At 38.7% G+C, this 23463-nt stretch overlaps 1 protein-coding gene across 1 annotated transcript in view; it reads right to left on the bottom strand.

The window, feature by feature from the left end:
* The window catches only part of ZFHX3 (zinc finger homeobox 3), a 1295574-nt gene that overhangs the window by 1203225 nt on the left and 68886 nt on the right, over positions 1-23463 (bottom strand). The window contains exon 3 of the mRNA XM_070613798.1: positions 16251-16483. The gene's annotated coding sequence lies outside the window, so the exon portion shown is untranslated. The remainder of the gene's footprint in view (positions 1-16250; positions 16484-23463) is intronic.

Here is a 23463-nt window from a genome sequence, read left to right as displayed (position 1 = left end):
AGAATTCTCTCCTATCGCTCTTATTCACGTGTCTATTCAGAACAGATAGGTCAAAGAACTGATTCGGTACCAGAGAGAAGAGTGAATACATGAGGCAGAATGATTGAGATTGTGTCTAAGAGAAACCACCAAATGAAATAAAGTGTTTTAAGTCCAAGTAGGGAAGGAAACAGTTTTCTTTACATCACCGTATTTTCCTATGTAAAAATGACAGCTCTGCAGAGAACAGTTCTGAATTCTATGTTGATAGTGAGAAAGAATATTTACTTTCCCAAATTATCTGAGCTACCAGCTATAAACATTTATGACCCAACATCAAAGACAACGAACAAATTCATTAAACACCTGAGCATACTTTTTGATGTCAAAGTCATTCATAATATTCAGTGTAACTAAGATTTTCCGCCTTTAATTAATTAAAGCTATTAGTGGCTATGAGTATCTTAAGGGGATTTTTTAATTATTTCACAAGTCTTTCATTTCAGAAAAGGGAGTAAGTCTTAGTCATCCTTTGATATCCAGGCACTGTAATCAAGACAGCTGGATTCCTATGAGGCAAAAACAACAAATTATAATCTATCCCATCATAAGAATAAATAAAATTTGAATTCATAAAGTAACTAAAGAGTATTTCCTGCTATAGATTTCCACCACCATTTAAATGGTGATGACACCAAAATCTTATCCTCTAGACATGTGTCCCCTTTAAAGAAAGTGGAGAATTGCAGTACCAAATGGTCACTTGAGCACAGGATCCTTTTATGGACATAAAATACAGGCAGCTAGTTGCTGTGAAAATAATAGGGGAAAAGAAAACACAGTGGTCAACCCTCTAAGAAGATTATGATTAAAATGAAAAGCAGAAGGGAAAATAAAAATACTATAAATCTATAGGAAGAGAGGTATTATATTTTATACCATAATACAATTTAGTTCATCTTTTAAATTCAAATATAAGCTTCCTAAACATCTCAAACACAGGCATATATCACCCTGTGGGTGGATCAATCTAGAAAATGTCAAGACAGTTCCACCCATTTCTACCAAAAACAAAACAAAAAGTCAGATGGTTATTAGTTTCCTAATCTGTGACACCACCTATGTAATACCACATTTCCTCAAATCTTAGATGTCATTAATTATAAAACATACTATTATTTTATTCACTAAGGAAAAAGATCATGCCCATTAAGCTGTGATAGACCATCAATTGTAAAACACATCCCAATTTCAGAGAAATTAAAATGTGAAAAAAATGTGCATCTTAGATTTGGAGAAATACAGTAAAGTCCTTTGCATATGTTGGACACGCACCAAGTCGATTCCAATTCCTACTGACCCTGGGTACAGCAGAGTGGAACCCTGCCCAGTCTTTTGTGCCACTCTCTCACCTTCCAGCACTATGTCAGACAATACTCCATTGCTATTCACAGGGTTTTCATAGCCAATCTTTTCGGAAGTGGGTGGCCAGATTCTTCTTCCTAGTCTCTTAGTCTGGATGCTCCACTGAAGGCTGTCCACCATGGGTGACCCTGCTGGTATATGAAATACTGGAGTCATAGCTTTCAGCATCACAGCAACACACAGCCACTACAGTAGGACAACTGACAGAAGGGTGGTGTGGTTCCCCAACGAGAAACAAACCCAAACCAGAAGCTGAACCCCAGGCCCAGCGGTAAGAGACTCTTAACCACTAGACCATCAAGGATGGCTCCTTTCCATATATCACACATAAACAAAACCCTAGTTCTGGAACACAATAGAATACTTGCTTCTTAGGAATACTGAATGTATAATAAATGCTTTAAAGAAGAACGAAAGAGATGCCTCAGAGACAACATGGTAAGTTAACTTGTCTATACAGGTTCAGAAATTTGTTTAAACTTTCCAATACATTTTGTCCATTGTGGCATTACCTATCTATTTATTTTAACTTTAGTGCTGACTATAAAAGTGTTTATAATTAAAAAAGAAAAACTTTGGGCCAGCCTGGTGGTGTAGTGGTTAAGTTCACGTGCTCTGCTTCAGCAACCCAGGGTTCACAAGTTTGGGTCCCGGGTGCGGACCTAGCACAGCTCATCAAGCCATGCTGTGCCAGCATACCACATAAAATAGAGGAAGATTGGCACAGATGTTGGCTCAGCAATAATCCTCCTCAAGCAAAAAGAGGAAGTTTGGTAACAGATGTTTGCTCAGGGCCAATCTTCCTCACAAAAATAAAAGAAAAACTTTAGAAAATGCAAAAATAATAAGATCCTGATAAAGATCTGGCCTGATTTTGATCTGCAACAATGCAAGCACTATATAAAAAAAAATCTCTTCTCCTTTTCTCTTGTTTTGTTCCCTACTTCCATATGGTCCCTTCATGCACACACAGTTGCTGCTGTAGTTGCTACTACAGCCACCCACAACTCCTACATTGCTCAACCCAGCTTCTAGAACATTTGCCCACTTTGCAACAGGAGACACTCAGCCTCAATCCTCCCATTTAATTCCTCTGAAGGAGAGAGGAGGGAGGAGGCATGGGGTTGATTAGAATTCAGAGATATTAGGACTCAGGATTCAGAAACAGCTTTAGGGAAGTTCAAGGTTAACACTATTAATATTGTTTCAACTACCCTATGGATGCGAAGGAGAAAAAGATGGTTATGTTTCTCCTCCTGGTTTCTAGTGCTTTCTAGTGGATCCCAAAATTTTGTTTTAATTAGCATGGTAATACATACACCCGCAGATTAAATAAAAAACTCAGGGTTCTATTTCCACTTATGATGTTGAATGCCATAAAAGAACATTTTTCCCACTCTAACAACAACAACAACAAAGTCAGATGATCTACAAAATTATAACAATGCTTGAGCCCATCAGAGAACTGAAATCATAATGCCTCAACCAATCTGAATTCCAAAGAGGGACAAGCCTTTCCAAAGGGTGACTGGACACACAAACTGTTCAGCCTTTGGCAGAGCAAGGAAGAAAGAGGTGGTCACTCTCTAAGCAGGTAAGAATAAATCAGCAGAAATTTTAATATATTGTTAAAGGGTAAGTGTGGACTGGCATATCCATTTGGAATAGCTAGGAGCCTCAGACACAAGGGAAGTTTCTACTCACAATCTCTGTTCTATGGGCCTCCACTAGGTATTCACACTCATAAGAAAGATTGAGGGCAGGACAGGAAACCCAAGAGAGCCCCCTTCAGTGGCACATCTGCTGTCGCTGGGGACAGACACTGAAATGGACTCTCTTCTCCTACAAAGCAATAGCCTTAAGGCACTAAAGGAGAAAACATATCCTGATGCCCCCAGAGTCCAGACAAAGACCCATTGCTTATGAGGAAGGGGCAAAAGCAGAAACTCTCTCTCTCTGGAGTGAGGCAGGAAATCTTGGGCCCAGGTTTCTGCAGTGATGCCAAGCAGAGGTCAGCTTCTACTAAGAGAACAAGAAGTTCTCTTCTACCTAAGACCTATCACAGACACAAGACAGAATTTGGCCGCCATGGGGAGGAGAGGAAATAATGCTGAGAAAATACTAACCCAAAGGCCCAGGCACAAAGGGGTTGCCTAAGACTGAGGCTGGACCAACACAATAGAGAACCCCCTGTCCCTACCATGAGCCTAACACCAATTAACAAACAACCAGAGCCTATCACTGGGAAAAGCAAGAACATGAAGGGAGATCCCTCTGTGATTCAGGCAAGCAGGGTAGAACAGGAACATTGAGAAAATGTTCCTTCTGGTTCTCCAGGTCCCACTCTAAGCACAATGTAACAGCAGCCACCACTGGGGGAATTTGAAGCCTGTGGTGAACTGAAGATAACCATAGCAATAACAAGACCCAAATCCAGCTCAACTCCTGAATAGATTGATTCAACCTCCACACTAGTGGCATGAAAGAAGAGGCATGCCATTACCGGGCAAAAATACTATTTAACTCAGTCTCTTCACTTTTTCTACACAGTATGTTCACCACTCAATAAAAAGTACAAGACATACCAAAAAAAAGATAAAGCAAGCCATTGTCAAATGATAAACCAACCAACAGGAGCAAACACTAGATGACTTAGATGGTGGAACTATCAAACAGGGACTTTAACTATGATTAATGTCTTAAAGGATTTACAGGAAAAGGTGGACGACATGCAGTGAACAGATAGGAAATTTTAACCAAGGGATGGAAACTATAAAAAAGATTCGGGGCTAGCCCCAGAGGCCTAGTGATTGAGTTTGGCACACTCTGCTTCAGCAGCCCAGGTTTCGTTCCCAGGCATGGACCTACACCATTCATCTGTCAGTGGCCATGCTGTGGCAGCAGCCCACATACAAAAAGAGGATGGTTGACAACAGATGTTAGCTAGGGCAAATCTTCCTTAGCAAAAACAAAAAAAGAGTCAAACAAAAATGCTATAAATAAAAAAAATAATATTAGAAATGAAGAATTTCCTTGATGGGATCATTAGCAAACAGGACACAATGAATCTAAAGGTGGATTAATAGAAAGTATCCAAACTGAAACACAAAGAAAAAATGAGTGAAAATGAGAAATTTAAAATTTTTTTTTTAAAATAGTGCTGTAGGACAATATCAAAAGGCCTAACGTGTGTAACTGAAGTCCAAGGAGGAAAAGAGAAATAGAAATATTTGAAGGTATAAATGGTCAAGAATTTCCCAAAATTAATGAAAAACAACAAACCATGGATCCAAGAATCCCAGAGAACCCCAAGAAGGACTTTTTCTGAAAAAGTAAAAAGCAAACCAATAAAAAAACACCTAGACATAGCATAGTCCAACTGCCGAAAAAATATCGAAGACAAATGCAGAAAAAAGAAACATTATATTTAATGGGAGAAAACTAAGTAAAAATCTAAAGTAGCATCACTCCTATGATTTAAAATAAAAAATAAATTGCAACACTTATCTTGGCATCTTGTGTTTGATGTTTCTTCAGAATTTTCTCTGACTTGGCTGTAGAAGAAAAGAGACCTACTTTTATCCTTTATTAATATTACCTTTATCCCCTTGAATAGTACTGGACAAAGCATGAGTAGTCAACAGTAACTACTCCTGACTTGGCAGCAGATAAGCTTTTTGATTTTTTTTTTGCATGATATCAGTGAACTTTTCTTACAAGAAATAATCTTAAAAAATAAAAGTATTTTGGGGGGCCAGCCCCGTGGCTAAGTGGTTAAGTTTGCACACTCCGGCTGCGGCAGCCCAGGTTTTCACTGGTTCGGATCCTGGGCGTGGACATGGCACGGCTCATCAAGCCATGCTGAGGTGGCGTCCCAAGTGCCACAGCTATAAGGACCTACAGCTAAAGATACACAACTATGTACCGGTGGGCTTTGGGGAGAAAAAGGAAAAATAAAATCTTAAAAAAAAATAAAAAATAAATAAAAGTGGGGCTGGCCCCGTGGCCGAGTGGCTAAGTTCGCGTGCTCCGCTGCAGGCGGCCCAGTGTTTCGTTGGTTCGAATCCTGGGCGCGGACATGGCACTGCTCATCAAACCACGCTGAGGCAGCGTCCCACATGCCACAACTACAAGGACCCACAACGAAGAATACACAACTATGTACCGGGGGACTTTGGGGAGAAAAAGGAAAAAATAAAATCTTTAAAAAAATATAAATAAATAAATAAATAAATAAAAGTATTTTGAAATTAACTTTATGAAGCTTTTTCTTACATTCTCTACTTTTTATTTTTCTGAAATAAAAGAAGAGAGAAACATTTGTGGAACTGGCTCTACATTTGGCAAAATAAGATCCTGGATCCTCTCCAATTTGATATTTCCTTTCCCCATCACTTACGTATTGAATTTTAGATAATATTCTATTCATCAATGTATTGTCCCACTATCTATAATTTCCCATGTGCACTTGGTCTTTTCCTCCACAAACAGATTATTGATTCTTCAAAATAAGGTCTGTAATTTCTGTGTTTTATATTCCATTCACAACAGACACATAATAAAATGGTTACTAATGTTAACGTGATTAAAACATAGGAAGGTACAGATCTGCCCTGCTATTATCAGGTCCAAGGCCCAAGAAGAGTGAGCCTCAAGTAAGCAGATGCAGAGTCCACTGTTGAGCTGTACCCTGACCTTCATCCATCCTCTCAGCTGGTTGTTCCCTACTGGTCTCAGCTTCACCGTTCTGAACTTCCATCTGTCCCAGCCCACGGTGAGATTTGAGATTCTCTGACCAACTTCTCTGTCTCTGTTTCCTCCACCACCATTTTATTCCTCAGTCTGTGGCCTGTTTTCTTTCAAGCCCTATATTTGTTCTGACAGTCCTTCTAGAACCTTCCTCTCAAGCTGCATACCAGTTTCTAATTCCAACCCCAGGAGTCAGGCTCTGAACAAGGAGTAATCTTAAAAGTTCTGAAAACAAACAAATCTCTACATAAAGCCAAATTAAGAAGGTGAAATTCTTAGGTATGTAAATCATTCTTTTACTAGGATTATATTTAAGAGAAATGCAGCAAATTTTCACACAACAAATATCTATGAAATCAAAGATTTCCAAAATTGCTTAGCAGAATGTTCAGCCTGCCAACTTCCCATACAAGTAGAATAATTATATCACAAAAACTAGCACCTTTCTGAGGACAAGGATTTGTCAATGTGCTCTTGAAAATAAGTGCTCCTCAGAAAACTCCAAGGATTTGAGCTTAAAAGATGAGAAACATTGAAGTGCCCAAGCTATTTCTTTGACCCACCCAAGGTATTACAGTTGATTCTTGTTATTCGTGGTAGTTATATTCCCTAAGAGAAGTAGAGTTAAGTTCTTGCGAGATTCTAGTCACATTTTTGTCAACCAATCAATACATAACCTTGTTTTATGTGTTTCTGTTTAAAGACACCTTATTCAACATATATTGTCAAGTCATTAATATTAAACTCACAGCCAGCAATACTGTAACTCATGCCTGAATGAAGCTTATCTATCACACGTGTTCTCTCTGTAAGGCACATCACAGTCTTCTTATGTTTAGGAACGCTAGACAGCACATCAGCATTACACTTTGGGGGCATTTTAAACAGCAAAATCACCAACAAAAAGCACAAAGATGTGGGAAATGTGGCATTAAATAGACCACACACATGCAAAAAAAAATTTATTTACAGTATGAGTACTGAAGAAGAAAGCAGAACATCAGCTCCTTCGACCTCAGCCGGGAATGTGCACGTAGGGTGACTTCAATTTTTCATCACTCTGTCTACATCCACAAATGACTGCAAAAGCACTGTGAGCATTGATTTTCGGGTTGCAAATAAATTTTGGCAAGTAGGCAAGTTCACAAATACAGAATCCACGAATAATGAGGATCAACTAGATCTCATCTTAAATATCCTCCTCAATGGCCCAATTTGATATATACATTGAACCTCATATCTTATCTCTGAATTTTCTTGTTACTTATTCATCAACCTCACCCTTCGGTTTCAATGCATGTCTTCATCCTTCCTAATCATTGTTTGGCTCCAGGGTCCTTGTCCCACAATGCATCCACATGGATGAAACTTGGGAAGGCACATCCTGCCTCACACATAGGCGCTGCCATGGATAGGAGTTCCACACAGATCATGATTTCTGCCGTTTTAACAACGTCCATACAAAACCTAAATTCATAGCTCATTATCACCTTTTTCTTCAATTTAGTAGTATTCTCAGAATCTATAAACTTTCATTGAAAAAGCTTAAAGAGTGAGTCTCTGAGATAAGGATAATTATTAGTATCATTTTGTTCTAAATTAGATTATTTATAATTTTTTTTAAGTTTAGAAAACCCTCAATAATTACCCCAACTCTACTTCCCTTTGCTAAGAGAAACTTGGTCAAATATTGCCTATCCCTTGTTCTCCATAGAGGAGTATTAATTCCATGGACCTCTGATTTTCTTTTGGACAAACTGAAGCTGTCAAGGAAGGAAGGAAAATATAGATATAACTATGATCATTCACAGGTAAGCTAATTTATTTTATTGACTGGTTGATTTAATTTCCTCTATAACTGAGAGGGAAGATATCAGAAAAAGTAAAGCACTAAAGTCTAGACACCTTGAGCTGCTTGAACAGAAGTGTGGAGAAAGGTTCATACAACACCCAAAGATAAGCTGCCCCTGATACAGTGTCACAGACCTAAGGTTTGGAAGAAATCTTGAATCTTCACCCCTAAATCATGGGCACCATCAGAGTAGGGATCAAGGCTCATTTTGTTCACCATTGGGAGCCCAACATCAACACTTTGCCTAGCACGTTGAAGACACTAAAATATATTCGCAGTTATTTTTCAGCAACAAAATAATATACAAAACATGTCGATGAATCTCAAAAAACACGTTGAGCGAAAGAATCTTTACACAAAACACATACTGGATGATTTCATTTATATGAAGATCTAGAATGGGCAAAACTGATCTATAGTGGAAAACAATCTCAACAGTGGCTCCCTGGTTGGAGGTGAGGGAGGGATGTGGTTGGATATTGCCTGAGACAGGGTGTGAGGGAAACTTCTCAGGGGATAATAAGGTTCTACATTTTTTTTTTTTTTTTAGGATTTTATTTTTCCTTTTTCTCCCAAAGTCCCCCGGTACATAGCTGTGTATTTTTAGTTGTGGGTCCTTCTAGTTGTGGCATGTGGGATGCCACCTCAGCATGGCTTAATGAGCGGGGACATGTCCGCGTCCAGGATTCAAACTGGCCAAACCCTAGGCCGCCAAAGCAGAGCGTGCGAACTTAACCACTGCCACGGGGCCGGCCCCAGTAAGGTTCTACATTGTGAAATAGGTTTGGGATACGTAAGTGTATGCATTTGTTAAACACATAGAATGCTACACTTAAGTTTGTGCATTTCATTGTATATAAACTTTACCTCCATAGAAATGTGATTTTAAAAAGTATAGTAAAATGTTGTTAATAAGAGAAACTAGGTAGTGGGTATATGGGTATTCGCTATAAAATTCCTTCAACTTTTTTGTATGTTTGAAAATGTTCTTAATAAAACATTTGGTGGGGGGGTGGGAATCACATGTTCTAAAAACACCTTTAAAATATATTTGATGAAATGAAACTCAATTTTACCCCAATCTTCTACCTGATGCCTGAATTCGCCCCATGATGTCCTTATCACATGGTCATTTAGAGCAGTGATTTCCAAATGCTGGTTCATGGGCCAGCTGCATCAGAATTACCTGAAATACTAACACAAATACAGATTTTGAGCCCCACCCAGACCTACTAAGTCAGAACCACTGAAGAACTTTTAACAAGCCTCTCCCCCAGGTTTTCAGATTTTGGAGAGAGAGATCTGGATTATGTACAACCGCTCCAATGATTAGAAAGTCCTCTTTGGAATTAGCTCATTTCGTTTTCAGAAATCTCTGTTCAAATATTTTTATCCTTCCAGTGAACTAGAATCTGCCTGCCTGGGACGTACTACTCATCTATTCTTCTTATTTTGGGAGCCATGAACTGAACCCCTCTTCTCGTTACTATCATTATAGTTTTCATTACTGGAGCTTATTGCATTCTATTAGGTAGCATGTTATGTGCTACATTTTATGTGCATTATCTCATAGCAGTCTTTTAAATTTCATACACCCCCATCTTCCTACCTTTTCCTATACCAAGCAGTCATTGTAGCTTTGACTTTTGGGAACTTATAAGACGGCTTCTAGTCACCTCACCATCTCTTTCAGAAAGTAGGCACAAAGTAAACCTTAGACATTTTACTCTGGTGTAAGTGAGTTCATCAGATCTTTTTCTGAAAGTAGGTATTGACAAAAGTGAACACTAAACACCATAAAAAAGAGACTCTGGAACCAAATGGAAAACAACCTTTGGCTACTTCACAGTTCTGCCTGACACCAGTCCTACTTAAAGGAAGATAATGCGTTCCTCTATTCAGCTGAATAAAAGATTTCAAGTGATCTGGAAACCTCAGTTTCTACTATTTACAATTTAGACATGTTTGACTGATATTTAAAATTAATCCTTTCAGCTGCCGTAGTCCCTGAGCTAAAAAAAATATTTGTATAATATCTCAGTGTAAAATAACGTCACCCCGAGGTCTGTTTAATTTTGCTTTTTTGAATAATATGTTCAAACATTCTTGTTAAATGCAGAACTTTAAACAAGGTGGATTGAAAGATTTTTTAATAAGATTTAGGGGATGAAATCACCAAGTTACCTGTTTTTTCCTTTAGTCCACTTGAGATTTCTCAATTTTATAATTTTTATGTGGAATATCATTGTATTCTGCCATGAACCAGATGGACAGTCTAACTATTTGGTGCCATCAGTCTAACCTTCACAAATGTTGGGATTCTTGGATGGGACACATTTCTTCATGAATGTGATGTTCTTGTTCATGTATTCATAACGTGCTTTGTTAATATACTCATAATGTTTCTTCAACTGTTAATTTCAAAACTAGAGTGTTTTAAATTTCCAGCATATTTATCTACTGTGAGGTTGAACCATGAAATTGCACTTTTGTTGACCAAAATGGTTTAATCTAATACTAACTTAATTTGGATTTTAAAAGGTAAAGCAGAAGTGCTGTCGATTAGCAATTTTACTCCTTTTGCCTCTCACTGGAATAACTCTCACTTTCCTCTCTACTGTGAACTAAAGTATAATTTTCTACTAGGGATATTCTTATTTTATTATCTTGAAAACGTATACCTGAATCTGCCTCTAAGACTATCTTTTACCATTTTGACTCATCTGTTCTTGAATAGCCACCCATCCCAACTTTGAGGAAACCACAAGTGTACATGCAAAGTCAAGAATGACATTCAAAGGAAGGATGGAAATAAAGGTGTTTTATATTCTTCTAAATATTCTTTAAATTCTACTTCAAGTGGCTTTAAGGATTTTTATATAGAAAGTGCTTATAATTCTCTCATGATTTGGCATTGAACCCTAAGGAACCCAGAAAAATTGAGCACCTGCAAAGATCAGGAATTGATAGTATAGAAAGAATTTGAAATAGTAAATAAAATCTTTCCATAAAGATATTTACTTTGTGAGTAACATCTGGATATCAAAAAGAAGATGTGGACAGAGACCACAGAAAAGAGTTGTATGTCTTTTGTCAATATAAAAAAAAAATAACATACTATCTAGAATAATTTACTATGAAATATTCTTTTAACGAGGGCTCATAACTTAGATTTTCCAACTTGGATTAAATATATGTATTTTGTATCCTTTAGTGGCTAATTCCTTCCCAGACCTCACCAATAGAAAATATTTTTTTGTCTTCTGTTTTCCCTGCTACTACCATTGATTTGACCCTCTTGCTGTCTTATCTTGTTAATTAAATTTGATACACACATACATTTAATCTACTATTTGAACACTCCTTAAGGAGAGAGAATATATCTTAAATATCTTTGTTTCTCTCTCACAGTCTGGTACACTGGAAACACCCTTGCACACCAGAACTCCGGTCTTTTGTTTAAATCAAATGTTTTTTCCCCTTAGACCAATTTAGTCACCCTTATCTACATCTTTCCATCTCCACTGCTATTTCTAGAGAGGCGACAGCTAAACAATATACCGTGGTCTAGGTACAGACACACCATAGTTTTATTTCAAATCTATCACTCAGATGATAAACAGATTCATGCACTTAAAGCAGTTGTGTTCTGTGTAATCTCAAGATGTATATAGGTACTGCATGAAAAATTAATTAGGCATTAGCTCAAAATACCTAACGGCCAACGAAGATACTTCAGGTCTTAATTTTAGGAAGACAAAAATATTTAATAATGTTAATCTTTCAGACCTATGGTAATAAGACTCATTTATAGATTAAGTCACTTCACTAGAGAAACCCACTCTCTGTGGGAAGATATAAACCTAGGAAATTCAAATTTTTTGTACAGGAGCTAAAGGAATCTCCATGAGAGATACCTTTCAAATGAGCACACAAATATGTTCTGTCTTAATTTCTGATTATCACTTTCAAGTAGAATATGGACAGATTTCCAAGGCTAAAATCTAAGGCAATTGTCTAGACAATTAAGGTCAAAAATCACAATAATAAGTGAAGTAGTTGGAATAATCTAGTTATTATCTAGATGTGTAATCAAGGGCCTGAGGTTCAATTCCTTGTTCTGTCGCTACCTTAAGATAGATGGACTTGGAAGAGTCATTTAATCTCTCCAAGTCTGTTTTCTCTTAACTAGAGTGAAGAAACTTCCACTACTTGAAAGAGACATTTTGAAAATTAAATTAAAGCAGGATTTCTCAACTTGACACTACTGACATTTTGAGCCAGATAATTTTTTGTTGCCATTCTGTGCATTGTAGGATGTTTAGCAGTATGCCTGGCCTCTACCCACCAGATACCAGTAACATACACACGCCAATTGTAACAACCAAAAGTGTCTCCAACGCTGCCAAATATCCTTTGGGGAGGGAAGGGGGGCAAAATCATCCCCACCCCCTATTGAGAATGACTTAATTAAATGGTTTATATAAAATCTTTCATTCATACACTGCATATATATATTGATCATCTACTATGCACCAGACATGGTGGCCAAGTCAAGTAAGATGTGATTCATGCCCTCAGTTTACTACCTAGTAGGGTAGACAGATAAACAAATCAGTGTTGGCAGTAATGGCAGTTTGGTAGCCTGCTGGTGTTGGGGGAACATAACAGTTAGGTATTAAAAACTAGAAGCCACAGGAATTGGTGACCAAATGGATGTGGGAGATGAGTAAAGGGAGGAGAGAAAAATAAAATGTCAACAATGGTTAATTATTATTTATTACCTAAGTCAAAAGAGTTTTTCCACAAAAACAAGAACATTTCCCAGAATAAAACTCACACCACGTAAATGTTTACAAAATAAACATTCACTTCACTGTGACTGCTTTAATTTTAATCAGTAGGGGAACACACCTAGCAAACTACTCCATTTCTTCCATCCAATTTGCACTCCTATCCCCAGAATTACCACGACCGACAGGGATTGGTTAATTCCCCCACCATAAATGCACTATCGAGGTCCACAAAAATGGCAGTACTGTGGTAAGAAATAATGTGTATCATTTATGGGTTATTTATTTCATTCACCGAGGAACACAGCATTTTAACATTTTCTAATAGTTTTATTTGATATCACCTTTGAAAGCCAAAGTCAACTGCATGTGTACCAATGCCAAAAGAAGGAAAACCTAAACCAGGGTCAGAAATTGCCTTCCCCCCAGGACAGTGGAGATGTGTAGCTTTTCAGAATGTCATCTGCATGTGAGGTCCACACAGAGGTGACTCTATTAGCGCCACTCGCTGTGGTACAGCAGGGCAAACAACCATCCCATTAACTCATGGCACTTTCTAGTTTGTGTGAAACCAGGAGAGTGCAGTTTGGAGACACAGAGCACAGCATTCATTAGAGGAGAGCTAGTTAGCGGCTGCTAATGGGGCCTTTTGGCTTCTGGTCCTGCCGAGGTATTTGGAGGGGGTCCAAGTGCCTACCCACATCGATTTCAGACGAAATTCTCTTTGCAAATACATGTTACCCAACACCCCAAAATATATGAAAGCCTTCCCGGTTTTTAGAGCTTTATAACCCCTCTGACAATGGAATTCTCTGTGGAAATATCAAAATTCAAGTTACAAAGATAATTTTTGAGAGGACCAAAAATAGAAACCATTATTGGAATATAAAAACATTTTAGTTACTTAAGAATCCACATTTCTAAGAAAAGCAGTCTTATTAAGCAACATTTGCTCAATAGGCAATTTTCTCCCATTTAATTTTCATAAATAGATCACTTTGAAATGTATTTCTCCTAATAAAGACTGCACATTAACAACAAATGATACAACATCTTCAAATTTTAATTAATGTCAAGAGCTTTATTTTGCTTCCAAGCAACTAACAGAAACATGTTATTAATATAATTTAAGGGGGTAGGCATTTGTTTTCTATTTTTAAAGAGGTGGTTCTAAAATTCTGGCTCTGTCAACATCATTTAAACATTCCTGTTCCATGCCTCAGTATAATAAATTAAATCAGCATTTTAATTGTGCCCATGTTTTGTGGTTCCTGGCAGTACAAAAAGATTCTCTGTGAGTGCACGACTTCCCCCAAAAAAATCCCACTGAGTGATTAATTACTAGTCTGGAAGATATAAATATGTCTCTCAATAAAGACAGTATGGACTGCTTGAAGCTCTGGCCTTATACGTCTCCATAGGGTGCCTTAACTTAGCAGACATCCTCCTAATTCAAACAAGATTCTGGCTTTGGCATTCACGAACACCTCCACAGTGATACACTGTTCTTCTATTGAAAAGTATATTTATTTTAATGAGCTTCATTTCATACATGTAAAAGAACCAGAGGGAAATTTTTGTGTATAAATATATAGAAATTTCAAGGTATCTCTGCTCCTTAAGTAAGAAAGAACTGAGAACAGTGGAAAACAACCTTGAGTTTTTAAAAATCATGATCTGTATATATAATATTTTAGGTTACACCCTGACATTACTCATGCTTCATTCTGAGTTAAAAGTTTAAAACCAAGAGACCATAACTTTATAAATGAAGACATGAACCAGCAGGTCTATTTGGCTATGCCTGAACGGAGAAGCCATCATGATCACTAGAAGGTAGAAGAGCTTAGAGACAGCGTTTATGGGCCACCTCCCCTTACCTCCAAATAGTAAAAACAAGAATTGATGGAATTTCTACAACTGTTTCTACAAGATGAAAATAACAGGAATCATACCACTCACTTGAACAAAAAATTGCAAGCAAAGTCAACTAACTTGAAAATAAAGATTTACACATGAAATCAAGACTAGAAGCTGACTAGCATTTTAAATGAGAGAACTGTCATATGTAGCTTTTATATTTAATGCTTGGCATTCATGATCATGGCATTCATTTCCAGAACTAACCACCATATCTCCTTCATCCTTTCAGGATGTCTCTAAAAAAAGGGGTTGGAGTGGGGGGGGCTGGCACCATGGCCTAGTGGTTAAGTTTGGCACACTTCACTTCAGTGGCCGGAGTTCAGTTCCCAGGCACAGACATACACCACTCATGAGTGGCCATGCTGTGGTGTCCCACATACAAAATAGAGGAAGATTGGCATAGATGTTAGCTCAGGGCGAATCTTCCTTAAGCAAAAAGAGAGAATTGGCAACAGATGTTAGCTCAGGGCAAATCTTCCTCAGAAAAAAAAACGGAGGGGGGGAATGAGTACAAGATCATCATACATCATTCTGGCCAGTCTAGAAATCCACAGGTCACATTCCCACTCATCCTGTTTAAAACAAAACAAAAGAAAGGTTCCCTAAAAATCCAATACACTTTCAGTGGAGAAAAAAAAGTCATTTGTGTTCAGACTTCTACTCTACTGCTATTTATATTTCTACCTGGCATTGCCAAAGATAGATTTTGAGTATGGTCATCACATGTAACTCCAAAGATTAAATCACTCAGCAAACATCAGTCTGAATTGGAATTCTGCAGGAGATTGAAAAATGGCCACAATATTTCAGCATCTCCAATCAGGAGGTAGAGTATATTTTCTCACCCCCTACATCTGGGCTGCTCCTGTAGCTTTTTTGCCCAATAGAATGCACAAAAATAGTGGTATACAATCCTGAGCCTAGGCCTCAAGAGACCTTACGGCTTCCATTCTCAAGCTCTTGGAACTCTGTGCCCACCATGGGAATAATCCAGGCTAGCCTGTTGAGGTAAAGTCCATGTGGGAAAAACGGCCCTAGTCATCCTGGCTGTCCCAGATGCAGCCATCATAAACCAGTCAGCCCAGGCAATCAACCAGCTAACTACAGATGCAAAGATGCCTATTAACCAAAAAATAGTCACTGAAAATTTGTTTTTAACATTAAAAAAGCAGAAAGCTAAATATTCACCAATAGACTCAAGGCAAATATATTCACCCACATATGGAAAACTACACAAAAATTTTAAAGAAGGTGATAGATTTATATATACTGACAAGAAGATCAAGAAATGCCAAGTTAAAAAGGCAGGTCACCAAGGAATAGTGCAATACCACTTTCTGAAATAATAAGTATATAAATGCATAGAAAAAAGTCTAGAATGATTCACACTAAAATAATAGTCATGATCAGTTAACGGGGGAAGTTGGGAGAGTGAAGAAAGACAATAATTTTTTCACATACAATCATTTGAATTTCCCACAAGCACAGATTTACATGATACGCATATAATTTGTTTATAGTACACATACCTGGGAAGTTTCAACTAAGGAGCCAAAGAAAGAGCTGCGGCTTCATGGAGGAAGTCTCCACTTTTATCCTGGTTCGAGGCAGTGGAGTGGTTGGCATTGCACATGGATGAGCTTTGGGTGCTCTTGTAACATGACTTGCTCAATGACAGAGAAGAGGAGATACCAAGCAGTTAGCTGTGTTGGGGACCAGGTGTTTAGCCTCTCAGGACCACAGTGGGGCATCCTCCCAGAATCTGGAATTTAGAGAAACAAGATGAGCCTCTGAAAGTCAAACTTGAAAATCAATACAATCTGGATCAAAGGAGAGAAATGAGAGGCCACCTAGTGACAAAGCTAGCAGTTACTAATCACCAAGCAATCTCCTGTGCCAAGCACCGAAGACTTTCACACACTATATCTCACTTAATCTTAACAACCACCCTTAGTTGTTTTTGTTTTACTGAAGGGAAAGTGAGCTTAGAGAAATTAATAGCAAGGGTCACATATCTTTTATGCGGCAATGCTAGAGATTTGAACTCAGCCCTGTTTAATTCAGCAACTATGTTCTTAACTAACATGGTATGCTCTTTCCCATAGCAGAAGCAGAAAGGCTTCTGGGTGGGCAATAGTTGACTATATCCTTGTTGTATGTATTAATACAGCTAAGTATATAATGGGTCAATTAAAATAAGCATTGCTTAGCCATGGAAGCACAGAACAAAGGGTTTCAGAGAAGCTCATGGAAACAGTGCCTATTCTAATGCTTCCTGGACAACAGGGACCCTGGTCCAAGGATCCATTTGGTTCAAGTAGCAGGGTCACACAATGGGTGAACAAAATCAAATTTCTCAACCTGCCAAGATAAAGCCCAGTGCCTGGAGTGGATTCACCAAGGCACTGTCACCCCAGCAGGTCTCTTAAAAAACAAACATCTCCTCCAAGGGCTTTACAAGAGCTTTTTTTTCCTATTTGGAACCTCTATGGTCCTTTATGCATATTTCCACTATCTTTTGCTGTTTTAGACTTGTTTTGAATTCATACAATCTAAGTGATTGACACAATGCTTTGTTGAAGAATGTATATATTACAAATTTGTCTCAAACCTGGGTCAATTGGATTCTCCCCACAGACCTAGAGTTAATACATAAAGAAATGAGGCAAGTGAGGTGGGAGAGAGGAGTTTCAGGGAGGCTGCTATGTCTATAAGCTTGAGAAAAGGATTTATAGAACAATTCTGGCAGGACACACTGATAGAAAATTCATGTCCACTTTTATTTGTTTTATATATTGAGGGTCTACATGAGATTTTGTGAAGAATGAGTTCCAGTGCTTTAATCAAAAAATTTTGGACACCAATGACATAGAAGGAAGGGACAGCTGATGCTCTGCTCAGTCATATAATGACTGCGGTTTCTTTGTAAATCAATTTGCAGGCATTCGTGGCTATGGCTGATTGAGACATATGGTTGGGAATGGATTCCAAGTAGTTCTCCAAAGTGGCTCTATCCAGTGTTCTCTCGAGGGTCTGACTTAAATCCATAAAAGAGCCCTCTACTTAAAACCCTCACTCCAAACTCCAATCCTAAATAGATGTAGGTCTTTTAAGCATTATGATGGGCACAAAGGGAATGCAGAGTTTTCTGGAAATGCTAAGCAATCCCTTTGGAATGGAAGCCCCTATCAGGAGGCAGTGGTAGTTATCAATATAGGCTCCAGATCTGAGCTGTCTGCATTCAAATCCCAGAACTACTCCATACTAGCTGTGTGGTCTTAGGGAAGTTATGTAACCTGTCCAAGCCTCAGGATTTTTATATGGAAAATGTAAACCACATAGGACTATTGTGAGGATTAAATGCCTGTAAAGTGCTTTGTACTGAGGCTAGCACAGAGTAAGCCTCCTCAAATGTTAGTTTATATATTATCACAGTAGGAACAAATATTTGAAGATAAAACACAAAGTGGTTTGGAGAACAGAAAGCAGTACCACACAGGGAGGGCACAATGTAGATGGAAAATAGGGAATGTGAAGAGGGAAGATGGAGGATTAGTGGAGATTTCACGATCTGCTAAGGTTTGGGCTTCACCCTACAGGCTTGTTTAGTAATTGACTTGTTCAGAAAAATATACACTAAATGCTTACTCTGTGCCAAGCACTATTTTAGTGGAGGAAATAAGAAGGTAGATAAGGCAGGATTCCTGCCCTCAAGCTAGTTCATTTATTAGGAGACACAGATGAATAATCACAATCCTAGGAGAAGAGGGTTATAATAAAAGTATGCACAAAGTGCTATGGGAACACAGAGGATGGAGCGACTAAGTTCAGCAAAGAAGGGAGAGATCTTCCTAAAACAGTATTAACAGTTATCAGAGAGTGGATTGCCTAAAAAATGAAGAGAAATCTTTAATAAATGTAAGAGGAAGAAAAGAAATATCTCCACCCACTGAGGAAGTTTAGAATAGCTGAGGTTCTAACCTATTTGTACCTCCAGGCATCAGGCTGAGCCTAAAGCAATGGACCCTAAAAATCTGCTTCCTCAGAGTCCACAGGCCTCTTAAGATACTACAGAGAAAACAGTCCCAAATACTTGGGGAGCCACTCCTGAAAGAAGTTTACTCCCTGAAGCTGATCATAGCTTCGACTTGTAGGAGGAAATCTGAAGAGGAACTGAATAAAAATTCTCTCTCTTATGCACTTAAGAATTTCACAGTCACTGCCAGTTAAGGACAGAATGATCTGTGCACCCATAAATGGAAAGAAACATGATGAGGATTACAAAAAATTTATGTAGTATAATCTTGAAGGGTGTGGTAGGCTGAATAATGCCCCTTCCCAAGATGTCCGTGTCTTGCTCCCCTGAATCTGTGAATATGTTACCCTACATGGTAATGGGGAATTTGCAGGTGTGATTAAGTTAAAGATCTAGAGAAGGAGACGGATGATGGAAACAGAGGTTGGAGTGATGCCCTTTGAAGATGGAGGAAGGGGTCAGGAGCCAAGGAGGGCAGATGGTCCCTAAAAGCTAGAAAAGGCAAGGAAACAGATTCTCCCCATGGGAGCCTCCAGAAGGAACACTGTCCTGCCAACACCTTTCGCTCCATAAGACTCATTTGGCACTTCTGACCTCCAGAACAGTAAGAGAATTAATTTGTAGTAATTTATTACAGCACCAAAAGGAAACTAAAATGGAAGGAAAGGGCTTCCTCCAAAGACTTCAAAAGCCAAGCGAATATTTTATTATTCCTCTTAACATCCTAGAGAAGATAAAGAAAATGAAGGAGAGAAGTTAGAGCAAGTCATCTAAGACAAAAGCAAATAAATAGAACAGGGAAGAAAATACCAAGTTTGATACCCAGAAGAAGAGATGATCATCCCAACTCCCCAAACGCAGCTCTCTGGAGGACTCCCAAGCTTCATTTGAGGAAGAGGTTCAGATCTTGCCTTGGGGAAGCCCAGGCATTTCATTTTGAGTTTCTCGGAATCACAGTGAAGAAGACGGTCTCCCACGTTTGGTTACTGTCCCTGACAATAGAATGATGTTCGTGCCAGAAGAACTGCTACTAATTGACTCCACAGCCAGCAATGCCCAGCCTGACCCCAAATAAAAAGAAAGCATTATCCATATTAGCCACAAAGACAGAGATGAAATTCTCTTACCCTCTCAGAGCAGGCAAAGTTTGTGCTGATGTTCATGGGAGAAAAAGGAGAAAGCAAAGTCAGGAAGAAAACACATCTGCATCACTCACATCCCCAAGTAGATAAACAGACTAAGAACTCTGGGGAATGCCAAATTTAGTTCTCTGCATCATTCCGCACTTGCACATCCCTTGCAAATACATTTAAATCAATAACATCACCTTCTAAAATAAACATCTTTTCATTTATGAATTTTTCCCCAATTTTGACCATGCAAAACCTGCAAATTAAACATACACCAAGAGACGAAGGCAAAAGGCAGACAATCTCTGGCTAAGAAATTTGAAAAAAATAAAACATATATATATATATATATATATATATATATATATATACACATGTAGGGAATAGAAAAAAATCAACCTTTGATGAAATAATTGCTTCTGCTGTTATTTTTTGCTATTGCTTCAGAACTGTTCTCTCTCTATCTTCCTTTCTTGTCCCCATAGCGAGATGCCCCGCTGCTGTGCAGATGAAAGGTCCAGTCTCTTTAAAATTTCATGCAGAGCTCTTCACAACATCGAAGCTTTAAAGGCTCATGGCAAATTCAACATATTGTTACACTTGATGGAAGGAGATAAAAATTACATGCAAAATATACTGTATATTCATTGTCTGGAAATACTATAAAGTTACAGCTTCCCATATTTCACTAAGCAATATGGACATATATATTCTGGTTTCAATATTTAGAAACACAAAAGATGCACATGGAGAGAGTATCATAGCAGAAATAAGAATTTAAAAATAAGAATCAAACCACCTGAGGTTCGATTAGGGTCCTAAGATGTGTGAATAGTTTTATTTATAGTTTTCCTAAATTGTTTTAGATATGTGAAGTATATTTAAAAGATGCCAAAAGATATAAAAGGCAGAAAAAAGGTTTTTGTGTATATCATAGGGTTCTTTACCCTAAGTTATCTTTATTTTTATATCTCTATAAGATAAATATAGGGATGACTGATTTTTTACTTTTATGTACAAAATTATCTAAAAAAATTTAAGAGCTAGAACTGAAGGTATTGGAATGGAGAGCATGGTAATCTCAAAAGCAAGTTTATTGGTCATTATTTAATTGTAACAAGTGAACTTCATTTTAAAGTTTATTTTCAATTCACAAGTTAAACATCATCAACTACACATCTAAAAATTTCTTTTTTGAGGGAGATTAGCCCTGAACTAACATTTGCTGCCAATCCTCCTCTTTTTGCTGAGGAAGACTGGCCCTGAGCTAACATCCATGCCCATCTTCCTCTACTTCTTATATGTGGGACATCTGCCACAGCATGGCTTGACAAGCAGGGCATAGGTCTGCACACGGGATCCGAACCCATGAACCCCAGGCCACCGAAGCAAACATGCAAACCTAACTGCTGCACCACAGGGCTGGCCCCTACACATCTAAATTTTAAGTTTGTGTTTTATTGTGGCCATTTTTATATGGCCCCATTTAGCCAGACTCATACATTTCTATTCACATATTCTCCCCTTCAAACATTTATTGGATATCTACTACATACCAGGCACTGTGCTGGGTGTTAGGAATGAAAAAACAGGAAGATGTGGTCCCTGGTCCAGAGGCATTACAATACAGTAGAAGGAGATGAACACAGTAAAGGTAAGTATAAGGCCTTGGGGGGTCCCATGGCAGAAGTAGGGGATATCTGGTAACACAAAGAGCATTTGACTGGTTCCTCCCAGAGGAAGAGAAAAAGGTGTATCCAGGAGTCTGTCCTTGACCAGAGGCTTGAAAACCATCTAGGTGCTGAGGAAATAAACCAAGGTAGTGGTGGTAGAATTGGGGAAGAGGAGACAGATTTCGGAAAAATCAAGAGTACAAAATCTACAGGACTCAGCTACTGATTAGAAGTAAAAAGCAAGAGCATGAGAGGAATGTGGGATGAATCCCAGGTTTCTAATGTTGGTATCATTCACCCATTCATCCATCATGTCAATAGTTATGTACTACCTGATGGATGCCACGTACCACTTTAAATAATGGAGACACAACAAGGGAAAAATCATAAAAGAATCCAACCCACAAAACTTAGAGAGGACAAATGGAAAACTAGTCAACAAATGAGTAAGCACTATTAGGATAAGTGCTCTGAAGAAAATAAAATAGGGCAAGTTCAAGGAACAGAGAGAAGGCCAAGATGGCTATGGCATGGTGAGCGAGAGGAAACAGCAGAGGCAGGCAAGCCAGGCAAGATCACACAGGATTTATAGGCCAGGTAAGGCATTTGTATTTTGCTCTACATGTAATGGAAAATTTTGCAGCTTTTAAGCAGAGGAGTGATAAAAGATCACTGGGGAAATAGATTAGGAAGTAAAAAGGAATCAGAGAGGCCAGCTCAAAGGTCCGTGCAGTAATCTAGACTGGAGATGATGGTAACTTGGACCAGAAAAGTAGCAGTACAGGTGAGAAATCTTGGGCACCCTCAGTGCCCCTTTTAGAGGGAGAGTTGACAGGTCTTGCTAAGAGGTTGGCTGTGCAGAGCAAGGAAAAGCGATTAAGAGCCAGCCCTGATGGTCTAGTGGTTAAAGTTTGGCACACTCCACTTGAGCCGCCCAGGTTCAGTTCCTGGGTGGGGAACCATACCACCTGTCTGTCAGTAGCCATGCTGTGGCAGCTGCTCACATAGAAGAAGTAGAAGGACTTACAACTAGAATATACAACTATGTACTGGGGCTTTGGGGAGGGAAAAAAAGAGAGAGAGAGAGAGAGAAAGATTGGCAAGAGATGTCAGCTCAGGGTGAAGCTTTCCCAGCAAAAAAAAGACAGAGAGAGAGATCAAGTTGATTCCTAGGATTTGGCTTTAGAGACTAGGTAGATAAAGCAGCTGAGACGGGGAAGACTCTGGGGCAGAAGCAAGATAGGTGAGAGGAATCAAAAATTGTTTGGGGCATGGTAGGTTTGAGATACCTCTAGATATCAAAGTGGAGCCATTGGGTTATATGAGACTGGAACTCAGAGGAGGGATCAGGGCTGGATATAAGTTTGGGAGTACACAGATGCCAAGTCATGGGGCTGAATGAGATCATGGTGGGGGGATGGGGAAGACTGTCTATGGATAAGAGATCCATGAGGCCCTCCCACACTTAGAGGTCAGGCAGAAAAGGAGACCAAGCTGCAGAGGTAGGAGGGAAACCAGGAGACTGTGATGTCACAAAAGCCAAAAGGACATACAGCGATAGGAAAAGCACTTAAAAGGCCAAGGAATATGAGGACATAGCAATAAACATTGGATTGGAAATCATTCAGATTGTTGGTGACCTTAAATAGAGTTGAGAGGACAGAAGACCTATGACTGTTTTGAGAAGGGAATGAGATATAAGGAAGTAGAAACAGCTTTTATGATTCAAATTTTGTTACAAAAGATGGGGCCATAGCTGCGTTGGGGAGTGGAGAGATGGGACTGACATTAAGGAAGATGCCAGAGTATATGTTTATGTGCTGATGGTTCCTATGATGATTCTGACTAGCAGCTAGATTGTGATTATCTATCACTGCATACAAACCACTCCAAAGCTTACTGG

This window comes from Equus przewalskii, chromosome 3 (genome assembly GCF_037783145.1).
Source record: "Equus przewalskii isolate Varuska chromosome 3, EquPr2, whole genome shotgun sequence".
In the NCBI taxonomy this organism is placed as follows: Eukaryota; Metazoa; Chordata; class Mammalia; order Perissodactyla; family Equidae; genus Equus; species Equus przewalskii.
Note: the sequence above shows the minus strand (reverse complement) of the source record. Positions and strands in the feature narration are given on the sequence as shown.